Here is a 7,673-nt window from a genome sequence, read left to right on the forward strand (position 1 = left end):
TCTATAACTGGTCAGTGGTAATCTGCATTGCGCAGTATAAATCATTATACAGCGCAATGGAGAATACCACCAGCTATAGAGGACTACAAATCCCAGCAATAATACATTATATACAGCGCAATGCAGAGTAACGCCAGCTACAGAGGACTACAAATCCCAGCAATAGTACATTATAGTATAATGTACTATTGCTACATTCCTCTATAGCTGCTGGTATTCTGCACTGCGCCGCTGTATAATGTACTATATTGCACACCACACTTTTTTTTTACTTCCACCGCGCCAAGCTTGCTCCCGTGATGGACTACAATCTTAACACAAACTAGTCGTCAATCACTGGAGCCTTTTTTTTTTTTTTTATCCGATTAACAGATTAATCGAACTTAATAATCGGCCAACTAATCGATTATGAAAATAATCGTTAGCTGCAGCCCTAGATTCTCCAATTCAGCTCACTTTCCAGTTCCGCTATGTTGTCCTAGATTGTTCCCTTCTCCGGCCTTCTCCAAACTCTTCACCCTTTGGTGAATAACCCTGTTAGTGTTTGTGATCGGTGTGAACAGTAAAGCAGGAAGGTCACCAGCACACCAAAGTCCACCTTATCAATCCGTCTTTATTGACCTCAGATAAATATGGTATCACAAGGAAGACACAACATTTCGGAACCGCACAAGGTTCCTTCATCAGGCAAAACAATGTGACATTTCTGTTCCGCCATGACTGTCCGCTGTGTACAAAGCCAGCTCCATAAAGACACGGTGTGACCGGTTTGGTTTGGAGGAACTCAAGCGTCCTGCCCAGCGCCCTGACCATAACCCTACTGAACACCTTTGGGAATGAAGAGAAACATCGATTATGATCCAGGTCTTCCCAACCAACACCAGTACCTGACCTCGCAAGTGGGACAAATTCCAACAGACACCCTCCAAAATCGTGTGGAATGTCTCCCCAGAAGAGTGGAGAATGGTATGGCCGCAAAGAGGGCAACTCCATATTAATGTCCAAGCTCCATAAAAGACATGGTGTGACCAGTTTGGTGAGGAGGAACTCGAGTGTCCTGCACAGAGCCATGACCTCAACCCTTCTGAACACCTTTGGGATGAACTGGAAGGCTGATTATGAGCCAGGTCTTCTCATCCTACATCAGTACCTGACCTCACAAATGGGACAAATTCCCATAAACACCCCCCAAAATCATGTGGAAAGCCTTCGCAGAGGAGTAGAGGCTGTTATAGTTATAAATAATGAATTGGACCGTGAATTCTGAGCCAGGTCTTCTCATTCAACATCAATACCGGAACTCGCAATATGTGCGAATTCCCACAGAATTGTGCAGAGTTTTCCAGAAAAGTAGAGAATGATTTAGCTGCAAAGAGAGCAACTCCTTATTAATGCCCAAGCTCCATAAAGTCATGGTGTGACCAGTTTGGTGTGGAGGAACTTGAGGCCCATGACCATGCTTGACATGGTATCCTGTAGCCCCACTAAGGGAGCACACAGAGACGGCAGGTAGCCAAGGCAGTGGCTAAAGGTTGTCACCCTGAAACAGGAAGTCCATTACACCGCACTGTGACTGTCAGGATCTCAGGGTAAACTTTACACCAGAAGCACCTCAGCAACAGAAAACAATGAGATATATATATATACACAAAATAATTATGTCAGATATTGATTATTTTTGATTTGGGGTTTACATGCACTTTAATGTCATCCTTATATTTACTCAATTTTTAACAAGTTACATTTGAAATGTATATTTTCAGTTGTGCATCTCAGATGATACTGGCACCATGCGTGACACCCAACCAAAAGGTCACGGTGGCCATCTGTGTGTGTGGTCAAACTGGACACCGATCCCGGCTCATGCGTCTCAAGTGACGGAACCCAAATTCTAATAATGGCGCTAACCACATCCAGTTAAAATGCCATTCTTTTGTCTGTTGGGACGGGCCAAATCACTCGGTGTCTTCACAGCCCGGGCCCGATTCGCAACAGTCGCCTAATACATTCCCCACAAAGGTCAGCGTGATATGGTATCCTCTGGTATATTGGGTAACCAGCAACGCGGGCCCGTGGAAAACCTCTCTGTACTTGTTCTATCTTGCGTCATTGGTCTGTTGTTCACACAAAGGCTGTAACCGTGCCACAGACACAGCTGGACAACAACTGGCTCGGCGCAGGCACCGGGCCCAGGCCTCCTACTGCGTGTATCTCCATAGTATGCGAGCTTCCCATTCCATTCGTAAGACTAATACATAAATCCTGACTCTGGAGGTCGGGACGGGGACAAGTTAAAGGGACAGCCCTGGGGCAAGTTCTCCAGTGTGTGCGCCCTTCATGTGACGAGCTGTATTTCCAGGTGTCGGACACCTGCTCTGCCTTGCTGGGGTCATTACCAAACCCTATAAAATGCTGTTTAGTGCGAACTCTGCTCTCACATGAATGGCCACACACACTGCTCGGCTCTCCCGTTTCAATGTGCCAAGCTGTCATAAACTCTCATCTTAGAAATGCAATGCAAAAAATTTTCTAAAATGACACATAATGTCACACGCAAAGTTCCCACATCTTTGTAGAAAACAAAATGCAACCCACCGCTCTCTGTTAGCTGCCATTTGAGGGCAAATTGGGTTTAAAAGTAATAGATGGAAAATGTTGTGCTTGAAGCAGAAGTCTAGGCTACAAAAAATATGTTTCCCATACAAGAGTCCTGTGTATTCTTCTTGAATCTTGGTGAGCTTTGTGTATTTCTTCCAGATCTGTGCAGTAATCCGTATGAGACTTGGAGCTTCCTGTAATAAAGACCGGTCACTGCTGCTCTCTCCTTGTGCAGGGTGACTGGTCTTGTCTCTTCCCCTCCTGTAATAAAGAGCGGTCACTGCTGCTCTCTCTTCTTGTGCAGGGTGACCGGTCTGGTCTCTGCCCCTCCTGCAATAAAGACCGGTCACTGCTTCTCTCTCTCCATGTGCAGGGTGACTGGTCTTGTCTCTGCCCCTCCTGTAATAAAGAGCGGTCACTGCTGCTCTCTCTTCTTGTGCGGGGTGAGTGGTCTTGTCTCCGCCCCCTCCTGTAATAAAGACCGCTCACTGCTACTCTCTTCTTGTGCAGGGTGACTGGTCTTGTCTCTGCCCCTCCTGTAATAAAGGCCGGTCACTGCTGCTCTCTCTTCTTGTAAAGTGTCATTGGTCTTGACTCCGCCCCCTCCTGTATTAAAGACCGCTCACTGCTGCTCTCTCTTCTTGTAAAGTGTCATTGGTCTTGACTCCGCCCCCTCCTGTATTAAAGACCGCTCACTGCTGCTCTCTCTTCTTGTAAAGTGTCATTGGTCTTGACTCCGCCCCCTCCTGTATTAAAGACCGCTCACTGCTGCTCTCTCTTCTTGTAAAGTGTCATTGGTCTTGACTCCGCCCCCTCCTGTATTAAAGACCGCTCACTGCTGCTCTCTCTTCTTGTAAAGTGTCATTGGTCTTGACTCCGCCCCCTCCTGTATTAAAGACCGCTCACTGCTGCTCTCTCTTCTTGTAAAGTGTCATTGGTCTTGACTCCGCCCCCTCCTGTATTAAAGACCGCTCACTGCTGCTCTCTCTCTCTCCTTGTGCAGGGTGACTGGTCTTGTCTCCGCCCCATCCTGTAATAAAGGCCGGTCACTGCTGCTCTCTCTTCTTGTAAAGTGTCATTGGTCTTGACTCCGCCCCCTCCTGTAGGTGTAAATCTTGGTTGAGTTAAAGCAGACCTTGAAGCATGAAAAATGCAAGGGTTACTTATCTGGGAGCACCACAGAACAAAATACAAATTAAAAGGAAAATAATTACTAGAGGAAAGAAAGATTATATTTTGAGCAAGGAATAAAAACCTTACGGTTCTAGCCGTTTTCCCTGCCAATCAATACGGGCCGCCTGGCTTCCTGATTGGCTAGGAGGTCGGCTTCACTTCCTGCTAGGTAGCGTGGTTTCCTGACCAATCAGGAAGCAGAGAGATGAATAATGACATGCTGCTCGGCTTCCTGAGTAGAAAAGGAAGACGGCTCCAAGCTCCCTCGGTTCTGCTGGTCAGAGGGAGACCTCCCTCTGGTCGGAAGCTCCGGTATCGGAGCATTTGGTCGAGTACTGGTCCAAATACTCCGTGTCGGGGCATCCCTAACTATAAGGGCAGATACCTCTCAGGTATGATCGTCTACAGGATGAGAAATCATACAAATGACCTATCCCGTGCACGTGCAGAGACTGGTCCATTCAGGGACGCCATCCTGTCGGCCATATTGCCTGCACAGACGTCTGCAGGAAGGGGCGACGAATGGAAGATACTTGATATGCAGATGGAGACGGGTTTCTATCGCGCTCGTCTTCCGCGCCGCATTCCATAAAACAAGATTATTGCCTGAAACCCGACTAATTTCTCGCTTAAGAAGATTTGCCTGCAGGAGCGTTCTATACCCTCCGCGGCTCGCCCCGCGCGCGCTCCCTGCGCCGAGCGGCTTTGTACCGACGCTCTTCACCTTTTCACTCGCCTACAAAAGCACAAATGTAAGTATGGGATTGCCGCTGCGATAAGCGTCTCTCTGCCGTCGCAGCCATTTTTCCACCCACGAAAAGGGGAGACATTCGCGTCACTACATGCAGATTACAAATACATACGACTGGAGATTAGACCCGCTTTCCATATAGATATTCTGCATATCGCAGAAACGCGGCAACGACATCAATGAACGCGTCAGCATTTCGCCGATGCAACGGCACAAACTCTGTTCAGGAAACGGGAAAGTGAATTGAAAAAAAAATGTTCTATTGTGGCCGCAGATTTAACCAATTTTCTCTTGAACCGTAAAGAAGATTTAAGTGGGTGTAAACCCTAACTCAACGCAATTTGGTTTACTATAACGCATTTAATTATAAGCAACTCCCACTTTTTTCATCCTTCATTGCATCTCAGTGCTGCTGATCCTCCTGCAGCCTCTTTGCAGCCACTTTCTGTCTATATGCACCCCAGTGTTGGCTGCCTGGCGTTTCTCAGGTCCAGTTTCCTGATGGTGACAACAGTGGACCACGCCTGTGTGGTGTATGCTGGAAAGGCCACTTGTATTCTCTGTTGGAAGTCCGTTGTTTCCCCCTTTTTTATCCTTTGCTGTATCTCCTGCAACTTGCAGTCACTTCCTGTCTACATGCACTCTGGCAATGGCTGCCTGGCATTTCTCAGGTCCAGATCGTGGACAACAGCGGGCCACGCCTGTGTGGTGTATGTTGGAAAGGCCACTTGCATTCTCTGTTGGGAGACCGTAATAAATTGTTTTCCCCTTTTTTTTATTCTTTGTTGCATCTCCTGCAACTTGCAGCCACTTCCTGTCTACATGCACTCCAGTGCTGGCTGCATGACATTTCTCAGGTTGGGTTTCCTGACGGTGATAACATTGGTATATATGTCTATGTAATGTGTGTTGAAAGGGCCACTTGTAGTCTCCATCAGAAGCCCGTGTGAAAGGGTGACAATGCAAAAGCACAATGAGGAGATAAGGACAGAGCGTTGTCACCTTAAAGTGACATTAAACCCTCAGATTTTTTTACATAAACTTATACTGTAATGTGCGCCTTACTGTAATCCATGGTAGTTTCCCTTCTCTTTGCTGCTCTTCCTTTTAAATCCTCATGTCTTCTCATGCTGGGGGAGAACTTCCCTTTGCAGTGAGTGCCTCTTCCTGTAGTGCTGGCTCAGGTTGCAAACCTACACACAGACACCATGTAGCCATTCCAGAGACAAGGCAGTCTGCTGCAAAACAGAAGTTCTCCCCCAGCATGAGAACAGATACAGATTTAAAAGGAAGAGCAGCAAAGAGAAGGGAAACAACCATGGATTACAGTAAGGCGCACATTACAGTATAAGTTTATGTTAAAAAATTGTGCATTTTTACACTTTAAAGGGTAAGTACACAAAATGTCAAAAAATGAACTTAGACACTGTTGGAAAAACAAGAGCACATACTGTACTCATACAATATCGTTCTGAGATGAAATATGTCTTTTGAGCTGTAGATGGCAGTCTAGAGCAACGTTACTCTCTATATGCATACTTATCTATGATACACAGGAAGCTGTTTTGTTTCTATCTATATGTTTTCTTCACAGTGCTGTACACATACATGTAACGTTCTTCTAAGCAAGTAAAAATTTATTCAGCATTCCTCAAGATCTCAGAGCTTCATCTAAACACATACCCGACAGACATCCCGGCCCCGCTGCAAATGCCTGTGTGATCCCCGCCAGTTAGGGTTGCCCCCTGTCCCGGATTTACCTGGACAGTCCTGTAGGTGCTGTTTCCGGGTTTCAGGTCAGCTGCAACCCAGACAAAGCACATACAGGACTCAAAACCCGGACTGTCCAGGTGAATTCAGGACAGGCGTCAACCGCCAGTCTGTACACCGTACTTCACAGCCAGCAGTATGGAATTCACAAATGGCAAGCGCTCATGGGTCAGCATGGGGACATGAACACGCTGACCACTGAGAAGCACCACTGAGCCAGGAAACAGGTCACGGAAGAAGCGCTTCCCAATGGTCAGCGTGGTCATATGATCGTGCCCACCAATGAGCATTTGCCATTTGCAAGCATTAGGCCCCATGCACACACAACGTAAGAGCAAAATTGTATATTGCGTATATGCGTGGGCTGTATGCAATCCCAGAATGCATCATTCTTAATAGACATTTTAATGTAGTATACGCACGCTCACATGCTCGTACGTGCGTAAAATACGCAGAAATACGGAGCCCAGACGCATCTTGGGTCCATTTTTCCCTCCGCATCTTTACGCAGCGCAAATATACGGCTCCATACGCAGCTATGTGTATGGAGCTATTTATTTGCATATGCTGCATATGGGAAATCGCGCATCTATACGCAGCTTATTGTACGGCAGTGCGAATGAGGCCTTATGCTCATGCATACATATTGTGGGGTTGTGACCATATTCCGGCTAGCGGGGGCATCACACAGGTATGTACAGCGGGTCCAGGAGACATGGCGGGGTGCTGTGGACAACTTCATTTTCTCACGTTTTGTGAGAAAGTGAACTTACCCCTTAAAACAGGAAGTGTCCGAACATGAACCTCCATGGCAGGATCACCAGGAGTTAAATAAAATGGAAGCTGCAGACCTAAAAATATAGAAAAAGGACATTTATAGGTTTGCATGAGATTTTAGTGATTGGGTTTAGCCGTACTTGAAGCCATAGGATTAGTGCAACAATGGCGGCTTCCATATTGCTTTCCTGGCAGATCTGCTTTACGCTCTCATTAAATAACCCAGAACTGGTTTGGTTGCCATGAAGGGAATGAGCATGAAATCCGGGTTTGGTTGTATGATGTACAATGTAAGAAGGAGACAATCTGATAAGAACTGATGTTTCTAATAGGGATGCACCGATACCGGTATTTTGGTACAGAGTACCGATATTTTTTTTTTGGTACTCGCCAATACCGAGTACCGGAAGTCCCATTCAGGAAGCCCGGCGGCGTGTAATGACTCGCCACCTGGCTTCCTGAATAGCCGGGAAGCCGGGGCAGCGTGTAATGAATCGCCACCCGGCTTCCCGATTAACAAGGAAGCCGTCCTATGCTTCTCGTCACTATGCGATGAGAAAGCATGGAGCCGGCTTGCTGTCCAATCATGGAAGCCGGGCGCCGT

Source organism: Nanorana parkeri, unplaced genomic scaffold (genome assembly GCF_000935625.1).
Source record: "Nanorana parkeri isolate BGI_ZX_2015 unplaced genomic scaffold, ASM93562v1 scaffold323, whole genome shotgun sequence".
In the NCBI taxonomy this organism is placed as follows: Eukaryota; Metazoa; Chordata; class Amphibia; order Anura; family Dicroglossidae; genus Nanorana; species Nanorana parkeri.